General features: G+C 45.2%; 1 protein-coding gene and 1 pseudogene across 2 annotated transcripts in view; both read left to right on the top strand.

Moving 5' to 3' along the window:
• Positions 1–17,995, top strand: part of ATXN7L1 (ataxin 7 like 1) — a 214,071-nt gene that overhangs the window by 123,058 nt on the left and 73,018 nt on the right. The gene's annotated exons all lie outside the window — the stretch shown is intronic.
• LOC140697585 (putative large ribosomal subunit protein eL32') lies at positions 14,724–15,293 on the top strand (annotated as a pseudogene).

Below are 17,995 nucleotides of genomic sequence, written 5' to 3'. Positions count from 1 at the left end.
AGCTGCCCCCAGCCGCTCAATCAGACTACAAGTTCATTTCATCTGTAGTTCAAGTAGTTGGCCTCCTAGTCCTAAAATCTCTCACAAGTTAAAAATCCCCTGATCTGTCCTTGTAAATTTGAAATCTGTGCTTCGATTTTGGCTTTTTTTTTTTAAGAAGGGATAGGAAATAATGTCTAAATTAAAGGCACACTTTTTTAATAGACTTTATTTTTCAGAAGTTTTAGACTTAAAGAAATATTGAGACAATAATAGAGTTCCCACATACCCCACACACAGGTTCCCTTATTACTTCATATTTGCATGGTATATATAACTTGTTATATATGCTTGGAACCAATACTGATCCATTACTGTTAACTAAAGTCCAAAGTTTATTCAGACTTCCTTAGTTTTCCCTAATGTCTTTCTGTTCCAGAATCCCACATAACATTCAGTCTCCTTAGTCTCCTCTTGGTGTGCCAGTTTCTCAGACTTTCCTCACTTTTCCTGCCCTTGACAGTTTGAAGGAGTGTACTGGTCAGGCAGTGTTAGGAAGCCCCTCGGTAGAAATTTGTCTGGTACTTTTCCTCATGATTAGACTTGTGATGGGTTTTGTGGGGTGAAGACCTCAGTGGTGCCTTTCCTCCCAGCTTCACAGTGTCAGCAGGGTTTACCACTGTGGAGGTTGCCCTGGGTCACTGACTGAGGTCGAGTTTGTCAAGCATCTCCACTGTGAAGTGACACCCTATCCCATTTCCTACACAATACTCTTTGGAAGGAAGTCCACACTCAAGGACTGGAAAGAGTGCTCTCCCTCCTTAGGATGGAGTGTCCACATTTGCCCGTCAGTATACTCAAGCTGGAAAAAATAATCGTGTTCTATATTGTGTGGCTGAGTGGGACAGAGAAGACAATCCGATTGCTAGTTTTTAATTTGTCTTAATGTTTCTCCCCTTACTAGGAGGTAAGACTCATCGTGTGTTATTTAAAAGGACTTCATGCTGGGATGACTCCAAGTGTTTCTAAAATGTTAACAGTTATTTTATGAGAAGAGGGGCAGTGTGGTATAGTGGTCTACCTGCTCTCAGTCACGGATTCTGAGTAGCTGCTGCACAGTTGTATGGCTCTGTAGGAACTCCTTATTTGCCTGAAAGGGGCCTGGATGCCACAAGCACAGAAGGACCGTGGTGGCAGATGCAGGGTGAGATTCTTCCTGGCGTCTCATATGCCTCTGATAAGTAGGAAGCTCGTGAGTTCATTCATGCAGCGATCACGGATGGTTGTCTGCTAAGAGCTGGGCATGGGGATGCTGTTTTGCCATCCAGTTATCCAGACAAGCTGGAAATGCCCAGGATGCCTCTGTGGAAGTGGCCACTGCATCACTGAACCTTCATTTTCCATTTGGTTGAGTGCATGTTGTACGCCAGGCATGAAGCCGGCACCGAGAACACAGAGGTGAGGGTGGCGTGCTGCTGCCCCTGCCCTGAGTTGGCTCACACCAGCTCTGCCAGCCATCGCCTTGACCTTTGGCTCAAGCTTGGTTTGGTCATACTGAGTGGCATGTGAGGCCCTTTTTGTGCTACCTGAAGGATGGGGGGCATGTTAAGCACCCTAAAATAATGGGGACAGTGGAGTCAATCCTCCTACAGGTACCACATGTCCACCGTCTCCAGTGTCACTCTCACAGTCTGCTTTGTGCCCCTGGAACTATTTCCCAGGTGACTGGGAGTTAGGATGGTTGTGTGCAAGCTAATAACTTGCTGTGCTGCTGGTTCATGAGAAATGGAAAAATTAAATTAAGTTACAGTTGCTCACCGTGTCCCCATTCTGATTAATCAGAACCAGGTATGTGCTTCACATTCAAAGAGGAGATTCCTCTAAGGAGGGCTGTACTCACACAACCTGTCAGCCGTGGGCAGGCAGAGCTGGTGATGTCTGAGGACAAGGTGAGGAAGGATGCAAACGGATTTTTTTTAAGGTTTATGGGGCAACTTTCATTGCACACTAATTATTGGGGGTTTATTCTCCCAATAGCCCTACTATTGGCTGCCACTGGCTGCAGAGCAGGGACTGCAGAGATGGACAGGTTCTGATTGCTTCCACTTATAATTGTTTTCTAGCTTTTCTCAGAGCAGAGGGGCTTTCAGAATTGTATTCTGGGTCTTGTTTGTCCTGTGTAGTGGGTTGAACCCCTAAAGAAGATATGCTTAAATCCTACCCACCCCAGCCCACCCAAACCCCACCTATGAATGTGACCTGATTTGGAAATCACATCTGCACATACAATCCCGTTAAGATGAGGTTGTCCTGGATTAGGATGGGCTGTAAACCCAAGAGAAAGGAGAGAACATAGGGGAGAGGGCCCCTGAACCCAGAGGCAGAGATTGGCGTGGGGCGGCCACAAGACAAGGGCTGGCGAGGATTGGGTGACGCCAGGAACAGAGAGACCTGGAACAGATTCTCCCTCGAAGCCTCCAGAGGGAACCATCCCTGCCAACAACTTGATTTTGGGCCTCTGGCCTACTGAAGTGTGAAAGAATACATTTCTGTTGCTTTAAGACACCCGGTCTGTGGTGCTTCGTTCCAGCAGCCCTAGGAAACTCAGGCACCCTGCCTTTTGTTTCTCTTGAAAACAGAGGTTTTAGTTGAGGAGGGTCTAGCTCAGCGGTAGAGTTCATGCCTAGGATGCAAGAGGCCTAGAGTTCAATCCCCAGTACCTCCACCAAAAACAAAAAAAAAGGAGAAGAAGAAAGAGAGAAACCTAATTGCCTCCTCCAAAAATAAATAAAGTTAAAAAAAACTATTAAAAAAAAGAAAACAGAGGCTTTAAATCCCAATATTCTGTTTGCATCAAAGAAGATTTAGCCCCTCACTGAGCAATGACTTCCAATTCCAAAATCTAGCCTTTTTGGCAAGTATCCCTTCTCCTGTTCCTCCCAGCTTTGCAGCAAAGACAAGTGCCACTGGGACAAATTTTTCCTTAATCTTTTTAATTCAATGTATTTAAACTAAAAACAAAAACAAAACAATTCACCCATTTATCTCACACCCTACCCCCTGCCTCTGGCAACCACCGATCTGTTCTCTATATCTATGAGTTTGAGGTATGTGTGTAATATTTATATTTATATTTATATTTTATTTCATATATGAGAGGTCATATGGCATTTGTCTCTGTCTGACTTATTTCATTTAGCATAATGCCCTCAAGGTCCATCTGTGTTGTTGGAAATGGCAAGATTTCATTCTTTTTTATGCTGAATAATATTCCATTATGTGTGGAATACACACACACACATTATACACACACACACACACAGATTATACACACACACACACATATAACACAATTTCCTTATCCGTTTATCCATTGATGGTCACTTAGTGTTGTTTCCATGTTTGGCTGTTGTAAGTAATGCTGCAGTGAACATGTGAGTGCATATATCTTTTCAAGTTAGTGATTGTGTTTTCTTCAGATAAATACCCAGAAGTGGAATTGCTAGATCATGTGGAAGTTCTATTTTTCATTTTTTGAGGACTCTCCATACCATTTTCCATAGTAGCTGCACCAATTTACATTCCCACCAGCAACACGAGGGTTCCCTTTTTGCCACATCCTTGCCAACACTTATTTCTAGTGCTTTTAATAATAGCCATTCTAACAGGTGTGAGGTCATATCTCACTGTGGTTTTGAATTTGCATTGGCCGTGTGATGAATGATGTAGAGCATCTTTCCATATACCTGTTGGCCATCTGTGTGTCTTCTTTGGAAAAATGCCTATTCAGATCCTCTGTCCATTTTTCAGATTGTTTGGGGGTTTTTTGCTATTAAGTTTTATGAGTTTTTATATTTTTTGGATATTGGCCCATTATCATATTTATGATTTGCAAGTATTTTCCCCATTCAGTAGATTACCTTTTTATTCTGTTGATGGTTCCTTTGCTTGTACAAAGCTTTTTAGTTTGATGCAGTCCTACTTGTTTATTTTTGCTTTTGCTACTTTTGGTGTTAGATTCAAAAAATCATCACCAAGACCTATGTCAAAGAGCTTACTGCCTATGTTTTCTTCCAGGAGTTACACAGTTTCAGGTATAACATTCAGATCTTTTTTTTTTAATCTTTTCTTTTGGAGGGGGAGGTAATTAGGTTTACTAATTTATTTATTTTTAGAGGAGGTACTGGGGACTGAATCCAGACATTCAAATCTTTAATCCATTTTGAGTTAAGTTTTGTGGATGGTAAAAGATAGTGGCCCAGTTTCATTCCTTTGCATGTTGCTATGTAGTTTTCCCAACACCATTTATTAAAGAGACTAGTCTTTCCCTGTTGTATATTCTTGGCCCCTTTGTCATAAGTTAATTGACCATATATGCATGGGTTCATTTCTAGGCTCTCTATTCTGTTCCATTGAGCTATGTATCTGTTTTTATGTCAATACCACACTGCTTTCATTACCCTAGCTTTGTAATACAGTTTGAAATTAGGGCATGTGATGCCTCCCTACTTTGTCCTTTTGTCTCAAGATAACTTTAGCTATTCGGGTGGTTTTATGGTTTCATACAAATTTTAGGACTGTTTGTTTTATTTTTGTGAGAAATGCTATTGAATTTTGATAGGGATTGCATTGAATCTGTAAATTGCTTTGGGTAGTATGGACATTTTAACAGTATAAATTCTTCCAATCCATAAACATGGAATATCTTTCCATTTATTTGTGTCTTCTTCAATTTCTTTCACTTTAAGTCTTGTTTTCCATGTATAGGTCTTTCACCTCCTTAATTAAATTTATCCCTAGGTATTTTATTCTTTTCAATGCAATTGTAAATGGAATCATTTTCTTAGTTTCTCTTTCTGATAGTTCTTTATTAGTGTATAGAAACACAAGAGATTTTTGTGTATTGATCCTGCAACTTTATTAAATTTGTTTATTAGTTCTAACAGTTTTTTGTGTCCACGTGGCCTCTGAGCTACTCCATTGGCAGCCAGTATGAACTAGTCTATAGAGTAGCTCAGGGGTGGAGTGGACACATGAAGCCTATTAGCTCTGACCCTACCGCCCAGCTCAGCAGCCCAGCATAATGGAGCTGCTGCTTGAGGGTGGAGCTAGAATCCACAAACAGGCCAAACAAAAAGAGTTTTGACCTCCTTGCTCTGTAGCATTCACGGGAAAGAGGCTGCAGGGCTGTGGGCCATTCTGGTTTGTGCCAACCTGAAACACATGGGCTTTGCCACGAAACGCACGTTCAGGGTCCAGAAGTTGGGTGGGCAGCCTAGTCCTAGGTTCTCTGTGGCCTCTTTCTGCCTGGCTGGTATTTTCCTTCAAAGGGTCCATTGCATCTTCCTTTAAAAAATATCATAAAATTGTGGGATTTGAGTGCTGCAAAAGACCTGGGGTATGATTCAGTCCAACTTCCCACCTCATTTTATTTATAATAATACCATCTGCTATTTGTTGAATAATAATACAAATAATACCAAATATTTATTGAGTAGATACTATGTGCCAGGAAATTTTCTAAGTGCATTGCGTATATTCACTTATTTAGTCATCACAGCAATGCTCTTCAACAGGGACTCTCATTATTCCCAATCTGTAGATGAGGAAGCTAAGGCGCAGAGAGAAAAGGAACTTGCCCAAAGACCAACAGATAGCAAGTGGCAGAATCAGGATTCAAACCCAGGTTTGTCTAACCTTGAGCCCTTTTAGCTCACTGCTCCGAGGAGACCCCCAACACAAAATGACCTACCCCACTTGATGAAGCCAAAGAGCGAGAGTATAGAGATCTGGGGCCACAATGCCAGAAAACTTGAAGCAATTCTGTATTCTCTTAATATAGACCCAAGTCTAAACCTACATGCACATGCAGGCATCTGCATGCCTGCACCCATGCTCTCACTCTCTCTTTCTCTCAGCTCTTCCTTCATGTCTGAGGGTTGCCTAGTGGGCTAGTGTCTGTGACTGAATTAAAATGCATTTTGAAGTCACTATGGAGAGGAGCTTGTGTGATGAGCCAGAATCACCACTACCTGTGACCGTTGCCTTTGGGACACGCAGCAGAGTGAAAACAAAGCTGGGAAGCCATGCGGGCACAGAAGCAAGCGCACGCACACACACACACACACACACACACACACACACACACACACCAGCCCCTTCCAAGAAAACACAAGCTTAAAGGTAGGGACTTAGGAGAAAGACTCTGTTGTATTATCAGTTCGGCTATCCTGTTCTCAATGTAAAACGTTTCTCCAAAATGAGTTTCACCCGAGTTTCCCTCCCAAAGGTACACTAGTCAGAGCTGGCTCTGAGAGGGGCAGCCACAGGAAGGCCACAGCGGGCCATGTTGTCTCAAGATGAGGAGCCGGCAAACAGGAAGACAGAACCTGTGGGCTGTGTCTGGCTGGGCAGGGCAGTGGGCTGAGGCTGCCAAACCAGCCACTGGGAATTCTTCCAAGTTTCCCTCTGGGATGGCTCTCCCCTCTGGTCTAGGGTGTTCACAGTTTTTTCAAGATGAGGTCACAGGGAAATGACACCCAATCCATGCCAGCACGTGTCCCGTCCCCACTGTCCCCCACCCCCAGCCCTAGGACCAGGCCTCTTCCCCACATGGTGAGGCCTCGGGAGTGGCTGTGAGAGGTACATTATGTGAGAGAGAGAGCAGGATATGGAGGGGAGGGGATCGCTGCGCTCCAGCTGGCCCGCCACAGACCCGCTTGGTGGCTTCTGGAGGACAGTTATTAATGATGAGCTGCTTCAACACCGGCTCTGCCGAATGACTCCAGAGTCGTTCCAGCAGCTCAGTGCAGCATCCTGTGGTCGCCTGCCTCTTGCAGTACGTTTATGTGAGTCGGGCCTTCAGTTCCTCCCTTCTCCTGCTGCCCTCACGGGAGCTGGAGGCTGTGGTGGGCATCAGCAGTCAGAGATGCGGGCTGGCCTCCATGCCTCATTGCCCTGTGACTCTACACGTGTCCCTTTTCCCCGGTGCCAGCTGACTGCGCAGCAGCCGAAAGGAGAGGTAGGGTGGGAGGGCTGTTACCGTCTGAAGCTGTGTCCTGGCCCTGCCGTCCAGCATCCGGAGACGGCATCTGCGCTTGGTTTGCTGTATTCATTGCTGCCCAGACTGTTAGGTGGGTGGAGGGTCTCCTTGCTAGGATTTCGGTAGAGTCAGAACAAGGGCAGAGAAGCCATGTGTAGGGAGCCGAGGAAAAGTTCCTGTAGCCCCAGGTCTGAAGGGAGTGACAAGGCCATAGGGAGGCAGTGAAATAAGTGGCTTTGCTGATGTGGAAGGAGGCAGGGCTGCCTGTGGCAGTCTCACTAAGGTTTGCTTTTCTGCCAAACAGGCGGAGAGCGCCCTGGGACCTCCCAGTGGATGCCCCAGAGACATCAGCTCCTCTGAGGCAAAGAGAATGTGCGTGGGTTCCTAAAGCAGAAAAGAGCCGTGCTGGCTCTGCACGTTCCAGTCTACACTCTGCAGGTATTAATGAAATAACCACCTGCACTGAGAATGGCTGCCCGGAAAAGGAACTGTGGTCCAAAGGCTGTACCAAGATCAAGATGTCAGGCTTCCTAAGTGGTATTCAGACTATTTAAAGAAGTAGATTCCAGGTTCCAGATTCCAGTCCACGCCCCTAAGTTTCTTATGGCTTAAGATGTAACTTGGCTTTGGGTAGTTATCCGATCAGAAGACATTTAAGGGATTATCCAGTCACCAGAGTTCGGGGCACTGCTAAAGAGAGGCTCCTTTCCTAGGCTCTCTAGCAGCCCAGTCTTTGAACACAATTCTTGGCCAGAACTTTCACAGTGGCTCTTTCTGTTCACCACCGCCTGCTGGAAAGCAGAGATATACTTCAGAAGCACTGCACACTCCTTATGCCATTGCTTTCTCTGTAAGTGGTGGGTTTCAGTCTGTCTTCTGTCTGAGGAGCCGCCAAATCCTGTTTCCGTCTCCGCCGTAAGCTCCAGGTACACCCCCAATTTACATAGATATCAGACACATTACTATATGTGAAGTGGGTAAGCAGCAAAGACCTACTGTAGAGCACAGAGAACTATATTCAATTTCTTGTAACAAGCTGTAATGGAAAAGAAAGTGAAAAAAAATCTACGTATGTATACGTATAACTGAATTGCTTTGTTGTACACCTGAAACTAACATTGTATATCGACTACATGTCAATAAAAGATAAGAATAATTTAAAAAAAAAAGATATCAGATTGGCCCAAAATGTAATCTAATCATTCCTAGACTTAATTCTTTCCGAGAAGGCCGGGACCCCTGACCAGTATCCCCTGCACTTGCTCCTGCTCCAGTTTAAGCAGAAGCCCTTGGGTACCTCTCTGGTGTGTCCGGTATTTTAGCCATCAGCATCTTTGCCTCAGGGATTTTCACTGGAAACCTTTCACTGCATAACTAATTGGCTGTACTAACAATATTAACAAAAAATAAAAAGGGATATAGTGAAACATGAAAAATGAATAACAAAATTTAAAAATCTTTGTTGTGAAGTACAAAATATTTGAATACATTTTAAAAGCGTGTAGATTCATAGCAATCCTATGCAAGTCCCTGATTTTATTTTGTGGGTTGTACCTAAGCACTGGTCTTCTAATTCTTTCATTCATAGTATTTTATACTTTTTTTTTCTTTTTGCTGTTGATTCATCTCCTCATTTGGCATCACATTTTGTCTTTTTCACTAAAATTTTTTCCTTCATTGAAAGAGGCACCAGCTTCTAAATACTAGGATGTACATTTGTAGCTGAGCTTTATGTTACGTTGTGAAGGCCTCTACACTGTTGTGTGTTCTTGGTGTATTGTCACATGTCCATTGATAGACTGTCCAAAGTTCTATGGGAAATGTGGGTTCAACTCTGTACCTTCAAATCACTGAAGGATTTGCAAACTGATATGTTATCATTTTCTAGTAGCATGCAATCTAGCTTTTATTTCACACTTCCCATAAGTTTTATCACTGCGTTTTCTCTCAAATCGATATATGTAATGGTTATCATCCACTATTTTAAGACCGCCACGTCTGCTGGTCACTGTATGGATCATTATAAGGGCTAAGATTTATGTGATATAAAAATGAGAGTCCTGCATCAGTGGAGAAATGAAACCAGACTATCAACTAGTTGAAACCAAACTGTCAACCAATTATTTTATCTTTTACAGCAAAATTGCCTTACGGCCAATTAGTTCTGCAGCAGAAATGCTTGTGGCAAAGATGCTTACAGAGGAAGTTCCCAGCATCCCTCTCTGGGGTTCAGTTAGAGCCTCAAGGCATTTTGGAATCCTTACCTAGTGAACCAAGAGACAAGGTTATGCATGAATTTAGGAAACCAGAACTACCCAAAGCCCCAGGTAGCAGTTTTGTATACGGAAGCTTTTTAACCTATAAGGCCTTACACAAATGTCTGGGATAATGATTTTTAAAAGTACCCATGTTCCCCGGAGAGGGCCTCCCAAGCCCTCAGAGGTGGGGCAGGGTCTACCCCATGGGCACCTCAGGGACTGAGTGTGGGAGAAATGTGTTCCCCAGAGGAAAATCAAGGTCTGTTTGTGGAAGAAGAGACGAGAGGGGATGAGTGCTGAGCAGGTCAAAATACCAAACTCCCTTTTCCCTTTCCTTAGTTTCCCTTCACTTATCTGTCCTTCAGCTACCAATTACCAAAGAAAAAGAAAATCTCTCTGTTGTGTTGGCAATGCTTGTGGGTCTGGTGACCATTGTGGACTGGTCTCCGTCCTTTCTTGCCCATCTGGAATCTGGGGGTAATATGGAAACACTGCAGGCAGCTTGATCCCCAGCTTCTGTTCATCCCCTGTTTGTGATGTCTCTCTGTGCCTGGAGCAGGTGCTTCTTTGCTCACCCAGGGACCCTCCCCCCAGAATAAAGCCTTTCTCCCCATTCTGCGCTCCTGTGCTGCCGCCTCCCTCCAGCTTTGGTCTTGTTCTGGACTTCCTGTTCTATTTTTGAGCAGTCGGAGCCTGGACGCAGGCCTCGGCAGACTCATGAGTCCGTGTGAATGTTAAGCATCTGACCTGAATACCTGCCCTGCCGTCAGTGACATGCGTTTGCCCCACGGGCCAGGTAGTGGCCTGCCTGTCACCCTCCCCACTCCTAAGCCGGCCAGCCTCATTTTCTCCTCCTGCTGTCAACTGCCAGGGTGCAAACTGTGTGTGAAGAGAGATTCCTTGTCTGGGAGATTCCAGAGTTCACAGGTCTGTGCCTTGCCTCTCAGGGGAGCCCTCAGGCATCCACACCAAAAAGTGGGTGAGGCCCTGCCTCTTTGGAACAGCGAGTTGAGCAAACAGTGCTATAGATTCCTTAAACCTTCTTCAATCCTGTCCACCCTGATGAGGGTGAAGGTGGAGCCCATTTTTATGTGTCCTGATCACTCAGCTCACAAGTGGCACACAGGAACTCAGAATTCGGGCCACTAGCTGGCTGGCTCTGATCCAAACAAGAACCTCTGCAAAATGCCCTGCCTTTCCTGTGGCCACTGGGGCCGGACCCATGTGGGTAGGTGCCCACGAGAACGTTCTTTCCCCCTCAGGTGTCTTTATCTGGTTAACCAGGAGGGTCTGGGGGCAACCTGGCATAGGCACGGGACTCAACCCCAGAGGTCACCTGTCATTATGTTTATGTCTGGCGCTTTGTTGTTGCTACTGTTGTTTTAAAAGAGGAAGAGTTTTAAAATGAGAATTCTGGGGTCAGCTTTGGTGACAAAGATTTTTTTTATCTGATTTAAACCTTACTTCCCCCTATGTCTTCTCCCCCGTCAAAAAATTAATGCTTGATGATATTAACCATTTCACAGTTTCAAGTCTTATTAAGAAAGAATTATCATCTTCCACTTCTGATTTTAAAATATTTATATTCTTACTGTTATGAAAAATTCTTGCACATTAAGGACAAAAAAGAAAATACAGTAAAGAATGGGAAGGAATAGGTAGTTCAAGAGAGGAGAAATTCAAGTGGCCAATGAACATGAAAAATGTTGAGTCTCACTGGTCAAAACAAAAAGTAAAACAGAATATTTTTCACTTTTCAAAATGGCAAATGTTTAGAAATTAATAATACCCAGTGTTGGTGAGGAAGACGGGAAACAGACTTTCTGTGGAGCTGGTGGGTGTGTGAATTGGGTCTCCCTTTCTGCTGGGCATTTGACTACATGTAGCAAGAGCCTGCAAGCACAAATTCCACTTCTAGGAATTTATATAAGAAAACATACAGAAATGTGTACAGGAACTTAAAGGATGTTCATGACAGAATTATCTATAATAGCAAAAAATTGGAACCAATATGAATACCAAACTGTAAGGACTGTTAGAATACTAAGTAGATCTTAAAAAATTTTTTTAATATTTAATGACATGAAGACATATTTATGATGGAAAAAGTGAGAAAAAACAGCATTTAATGCGAAGTGCTCAGTATAGTATCACATTTTTTAAAATATGCATGTATGCATATTCTTAAACAAAAAGTTGTAGTGACTATGGGTAATTTTTATTTTCTTCCCCATTCATACCTGAATTTTCTAAATTCTTCATTACACAGTGATTGCTTATATAATTAGTTTTTTTTTTAATTTTAAAGAACAGATAACTTGCTAACAGTGCCAGAGTTGAGGTATATGAGAGCCCACTTTGATTTTGGAGTTTTTAAGGGTTTGAGGATTTTTTTCTGGACCAGAGTCTAAAAGGATCAGGAAATAGCTGGGCCCCCATGCGAAGTAATCTAACTACCTTCATGGAGATCCCCAAATCCTGAAGGAAACAGAGGAAAGATAAGGTCTGCTCAGGTTTTCATTTTTCAGCCTGGAACCTTTCATTGAAATTTTTCCTTCCAGATATGAAGAGTAAGTATTTACATGTCCCAGTGGGATTTTAATTTATATAATGGGGCTAAGATTACATTTTTTCTTTGTCTTTTAAAAAATCCTTAAACTTCTGCCTGTAGCCCGTTCTCCTAATTGAAAAGCAGACCTGACAGTGGCTTAGGGATGGCATTATTGTTCCCTTCTTCCTCTCCCACGTCCTTCTTCTCTCCTTTTTTTTTTTTTTTTTTTTTTTTTTTTTGGTGGAGGTAGGGGGTCCCTTTTCTTTGCCTTTGCCTTTAGCCTGCTAGTGTCTGATTGGGATGCGCCAGCCCCAACGGAGACATGAGGGCTAAAAGGGCTGGGTTGGTTTGGCCCAGAAAGGACTGGAATCATCATTGCAGTATTTGATCTGTGCTTGGAGCTGATTTTTCTTTACTGCTATCCCTGCTTCACCTCTGGGAAATGGGGTTGGGTACGTTTTTTGATAGACATGCCAGCGGGAACGGTTTTACCAGGTATCATCAGGTAACAGAGATGGGAACAAAACTATTGCTTAAATGTTAATTTCTGCCAGTCTCAAGTGAGCACTTCCCCCACCCTTGGGGTTGGAGCCTTTGACAGTATTAGGAGCACGTGCAGACCTAGGTATTAACGATAGTGCCTTTAGGCATTGTTCAGATAGCTCACCACTCCAGTTATCCAAGACTTCCTTATTCTTTTTGAAAGCTACTCTCAGTTTTGCCACCAAAGGAGTTCAGGATTCATACTATTGTAAAGCATGATATGAAAGGACATGAGTTTTAGAAAATTGGGAAGCTCTGAGAAATTACTGGGACTGCCCTGTACAGAGCATTTCCTGAGTATAGATTTGGGCAGTTATCTCACTTCATGCCCACATGCGCTCTGGGAGCTAGATACTACAGTCCCATTCTCCAGATGAGGAAAAAGGAAGATTAAAGAAATTAAGTTCTTTGCCCAAAAGTTCCAAGCTGGTAACTGCTGCTGGAGCTGGATTTTGAACCCAGGCCTCTTCTTCCTGGCATACCAAGCGCTAATGTATCGATCTGGCCTGGACAATGAGTTTCCATCTGGGTTGCTTCTGATACAGGGCTTCTCAGACGCGAGCGTGCAGCAGATCGGCCTGGAGAGCTTGTAAAGCGCAGATTCCAATTCAGCAGGCTTGGGGTGGGCGGGACCGTGTGCTGTCGTGTGGTGCTCATGCTGCCGCTGCAGATGCAAGGCCCCCACCTGGAATAACGCTGTCCCAGGTGTGGCAGCAGGCAAAGGCTCTTGGTTGCAGACTTTGGATTTAAGTTCTCACCCTGCCAATTAGAGAGGGTGGCTTGGGCGAGCTACTTAACTGCTCTGGACTTGCTTACTTGTCTTGAAAATAAGGATTGAAATAACAGCTACTTCTTAGAGTTGTGAGAATTAGACGATGAACCACATGAAGTACTCACAATTGATAGTTCTTTATCAGGGTTTGCTTTTATTTGTAATATATGGAGCCATGATGTCCTGAGATGGAGGAAAGTGTTGTGGCCTCAGAATCAGAAGGTTTGAGAGCCTGTCTAAGCCATTTCTGTAAACCCGGAGTCTTCCTGGGGGGCAAGGGTTCTGCAGAGCCCTCATGTACCTCCAGGCAGCAGGGCTGATGGGCACCTGGGTAGCTTCTTGCTATGGGGACCAGTAAGGTGCTTGAATCCCAAGGTTTACCTTAGAAGTCCTCTGGGGCCTCCTGACAGGTGTCCTGAGGATGCACGCATGGCATCCAGGGCCCACATCAGACAGCTCAGCTAGCACACAGCAAGTACCCTGTGCCAGGTGGCCTGCTGGAGTCCTAACCTTCCCCCTTTGGGCCTTGAGTCACCCTATTGCCGCTGTGCCTGCTATGGTTTAAGGGCCTGAAGCCTCGCTTCCTTTTCATTGAAGCTTTTTATTTCGTTTCTCTCTGGGAAGGCTCCATGAGCACACATCATTTGGAAAGGAAGACAGAGGCATAGGCCCTTGCCCTCAGGGCCCTCTCTGGAGCAGCCTCAGCCACTTCACCCATTTCATTCCCACAGCACGTTGGGCTCTGGTGCAATCAGATGTGTATACAGTGCAGTCCTTCCCCTCGGAGCCCAGCTGCAGCATCCTGTTCCATAGTGGGAGCTTAGTCATTTAGAGCCGTCCTGCACTAAGTGTGTTCTGGCATCACCATCACCAGGCCCCATCCCTGGCAGTTTGAAGGTACAGGCTTTATTATGATTCAGATACAGTGAGGCCAACCGATCAGGAGATAATTGCCATTGAAAAGATACTTTATTATTCACAGTTCCCAAGAGAGGTGGCATGCCCTGTCACAGAGAGCCACACGGGGAAACACCTGGGTCAGTCAGGAGGCAGAGGGAGTGGGGAAAACCTGAACAAGAGCCTTTATTGAGGTTTCTATAGAAAGGGACGGGTGAGGCAGAGTAAGCAGACTTAGGGCTGGCTGGGTTGAATAACTGAAACAGACTCAGGCTTGCAGGGGCTGCCTCTAGTCATCTGGCTCCTGACCCTGGGGTGACTGGGGCAGGGAAATAGTGGCCTGGAGTGTAGGGCTGGATAAAGGAGCTGATTGTGGAGGTGGGCTTTGGATTGGCTGGTTTGCATATGAAAGTTGCCCTTGCAGATGAATCCTTTCCTAGCTTTAGAAATTGGCCAGCCCAGGATCAGCAAGGCCCTAAGATGTCAGAGCATCAGAAATACAGAAAAAAAAAAAAGGCATGATTAGTACACTGACCTACAGAATCAGAATCTGCCTTTTAACCAGACCCCTAGGTAGCCAATGAGCACATAATGCTTGAGAAGCACTGCTATAGGGCGCTCTTCCCCAACACTTTCAGCTGGGTTTCCTAAAAGCAACAGATATTCTAAGCCATTCTGTGTACAAGTAAAGATGGTGACGACGGGTTCGTGAGACTAGGTACACCAAAACAAGGCTGAAGTCTTAAATGGAAGAATGTCCAGCTCTCTTCCTCGACGCTACCTACGGAGGTGGCAGCCATCTCCTAGTCGGCATCGTGGCCGCCCTCAGACCCTTCGTGAAGCCCAATATCGTCAAAAAGAGGACCAAGAAGTTCATCCGGCCCCAGTCAGACCGATATGCCAAAATTAAGTGGAACTGGCAGAACCCAGAGGCATTGACAACAGGGTGCGCAGGAGGTCCCAGGGCCAGATCCTGATGCCCAGCATTGGCTACAGGAGCAACAAGAAAACAGAGCACACGCTGCCCAGTGGCTTCTGCAAGTTCCTGGTCCACAATGTCAAGGAGCTCGAAGTGCTGCTGATGTGCAACAAATCTTACTGTGCTGAGATTGCTCACAATGTCTCGTCCAAGAACCGCAAAGCCATTGTGGAAAGAGCAGCCCAGCTGGCCATCGGAGTCACCAGTCCCAACACCAGGCTGCACAGCGAAGAAAATGAATAGACAGCTCGTGCACGTTGTATTTCTGTTAATAAAGCCATGAAACTCAAAAAAAAAAATGTCCAAGGGGGAGGGTATAGCTCAGTGGTAGGGTGCATGCCTAGTATGCACAGGGTCCTGTGTTCAATCTCCAGTACTTCCATTAAAAAAAAAAATCCAAGAACATTAGCAATGCTTTCCATTTCCTGAGCATATGCCTCATAATATTCTTTTGATTATTAATAATGACTGGTGTAGGGGGAAAGGTATAGATTAGTGGTAGAGTGTGTGCTTAGCATGCACAATGTCCTGGGTTCAATCTCCAGTACCTCCATTAAAGATAAATAAATGAATACAAACCTAATTACCTTCCCTCAACAAAAAAAATAAAATAGTGATTGGTGTAGCAGCCATAGATACTGTCCAGACAGATGTGGTGTTACCTTCCATAACAGAACTTACTTAAAAGGAGGGAACCTACAACCTGATCAGTGGATGGAGAGAAAAGCCATATTTTCATTTCATTTTTATAATGGGAAAATTGGTCATTAAATTATTCAGTGAAAGCCTGGCTTCCCAGCACCCTCAAATGAGTAATGCCTCAGTTTCTTTTAATGGGGCATTCATCTCTTTGGAGTGACCAGTTATCTCTTCAGGTGACCAGTACAACTTACGGTTATCATCACACACAGAGAAACTTTTCTGGAAGGAGCCTTGACTGGCCCACTCCACTTGGAGAAGAGTCAGTGTCAGGAAAGAACAGAGGAGAAGAGGAACAAGAACCAAGTGTGGGTGCCACTTAGAGTCCCTGTGCTTGGACATAAAGGACCTTTGAAATCATCCCATCAAATCCCTCATTTTAAAGACAAGGACACTGAGGCCAAGATGTTTGTAACTTGCATGTGGCCCTGTGAGTCCTTGATGCAGAGACAGGACAGGCTCCTCCGCTCTCCATAACACACTGACCCACCATGGAGTTCCCCCTACCCCCTCACCTGCCCATTTCTACAGAGCACCTCTTCCCTCCTAGATCGGAGCCAAAACACTCCATGCCCAGTCTGGCGGTGCTGACAATGCAGCCCTGCATTTTATTTCTTCGCTTTATTTATTTATACCCTGCCTTGTTGCAAAAGGAATTTGGGCCATTTGTAAGGTTGCAAACAACAGAGCAAAATAGAATAAATTTAAAACAAGTGAGAAAGATGAGACAAAGGAATAGTAGCTTCACGGCAACGTTGACCGTTGCAGTCCTCCTGGGGCTATTGAGTAACTAGCCATTAAATCCAGGTGATTAGCGATGAGTCCTGTGCCCACAGCACCTCTACCCAGCACCCTGGTGGGGTTTGCTTCCTGGCTGGTTTTAGAGCCTCTCCCTCTTTGTTGTTGATTGAGATGCCCTTGAAGGTCACTTTGAGGGACTGGGGAGTAAGTAAGTCCCATTTGTAGGATGTGATCACACTAGTGTTGGTGGTAGTGACAGAGTGGTGGTTGTCCTACCGTGGCTCCGTGAAGACCAGGCAAGGGAGGAGAGCTAGTCGGTATGTGGAAGTTTCAAACCCTGCGAGCTGGCCAGAATCGGTGACCTTTCTGGTCCCTCTGTTACCTATACCCCGTAGGCTGCGAAGAGGAGGCTGAGTGCAGCTGGGGTTCAGAGCCAGTGCCTTGGCTTTTCGCCACCCACTGCTCATCCATTTTGCACCATTTTGAGCTCTGCTCAAGCTCCAATCTGTTGGTCCTGTGAGGCCAGCTCCCTTGCCGCCCTGACTTCTTCATTCAAGGAACCCAGTCATCCTCCTCTCAGGACCTCTGCTTTCTCCCACAGACAGATCTTGGTCGGGGTATCCCTTGGCCTCGGGTGTGCTCCCTGACTCCCTGGGCCTAGTCCCCAACCCCCCCTGGTTTGGGTGGCCTCTGTGAGATTCTCCTGCTGCGAAATGAGTCAAGGCTAACCTCAGCAGGAATCCCAGTACTCACGACTCTCACCCCTGGAATTGTTTGGAAATGTGCATTTTGAGGCTGTTGCAGCATTGATTGGATCAGAAGCACTAAACCCTCTGCAATGCACGGGATGGTTCCACTCAGGGAAGCATTACCCCACCAAAAATACCACGTGCATCCCTACTGATAAACACTGATAAGAACTCAGAAATGCCTAAATATTTGCAATTGTACAGTAGCATCAGAACACCCACACTGCAGATTTCTTGGGTTGTTCCCAAGAGTTCAGTGGGAGGAAATCACTAAATTATTTTTATCCACACAGTGTGGTTAGAAAGCATGACATCCTGAAGGGTCAGACTATGCTGGGAATTGCTTATTTCATTAGGCCGAAGTCCCACGGTTGGCTCAAGCTGGGGCCCTGCTCGGGTCACGTGTTGATCCGTATCTGGGACCTGCTAACTTCTGGCTTCAATGGGCACCCGGAGTTGGTGAGAGCTCGGTGAGCTGCCAGCACAGGCTGTCATGTGGGTGCTATCGGACCACCCCAAGGCCCCGAGGAGAGGCCCTGGCTGGCCCAGTGTCAGGGAGTGGGACCTGGCTGCACTGGGGAAATCTCTCCAGAGGTTTTTTTCCTATAACAGGCCAAGGAGCAGAATGCTCAGAATTAAAGAGTCTGTTGCCTCTCATGAAAACCCACTATCAGGAAAAAAAAGACCCACTATCATTCCCTTAGGCTTAAAAAATTATTTTTGAGCTCACTGGCTAAGGCAAGTAATTAAGGGTAGCTAGCCCTCAGACCGCTGGAAATTGCTGG

The sequence above is a fragment of the Vicugna pacos genome, chromosome 7, assembly GCF_048564905.1.
Source record: "Vicugna pacos chromosome 7, VicPac4, whole genome shotgun sequence".
NCBI classification, from domain to species: Eukaryota; Metazoa; Chordata; class Mammalia; order Artiodactyla; family Camelidae; genus Vicugna; species Vicugna pacos.
The sequence above is the reverse complement of the archived record's forward strand: the minus strand, read 5'-3'. Positions and strand labels throughout refer to the sequence as shown.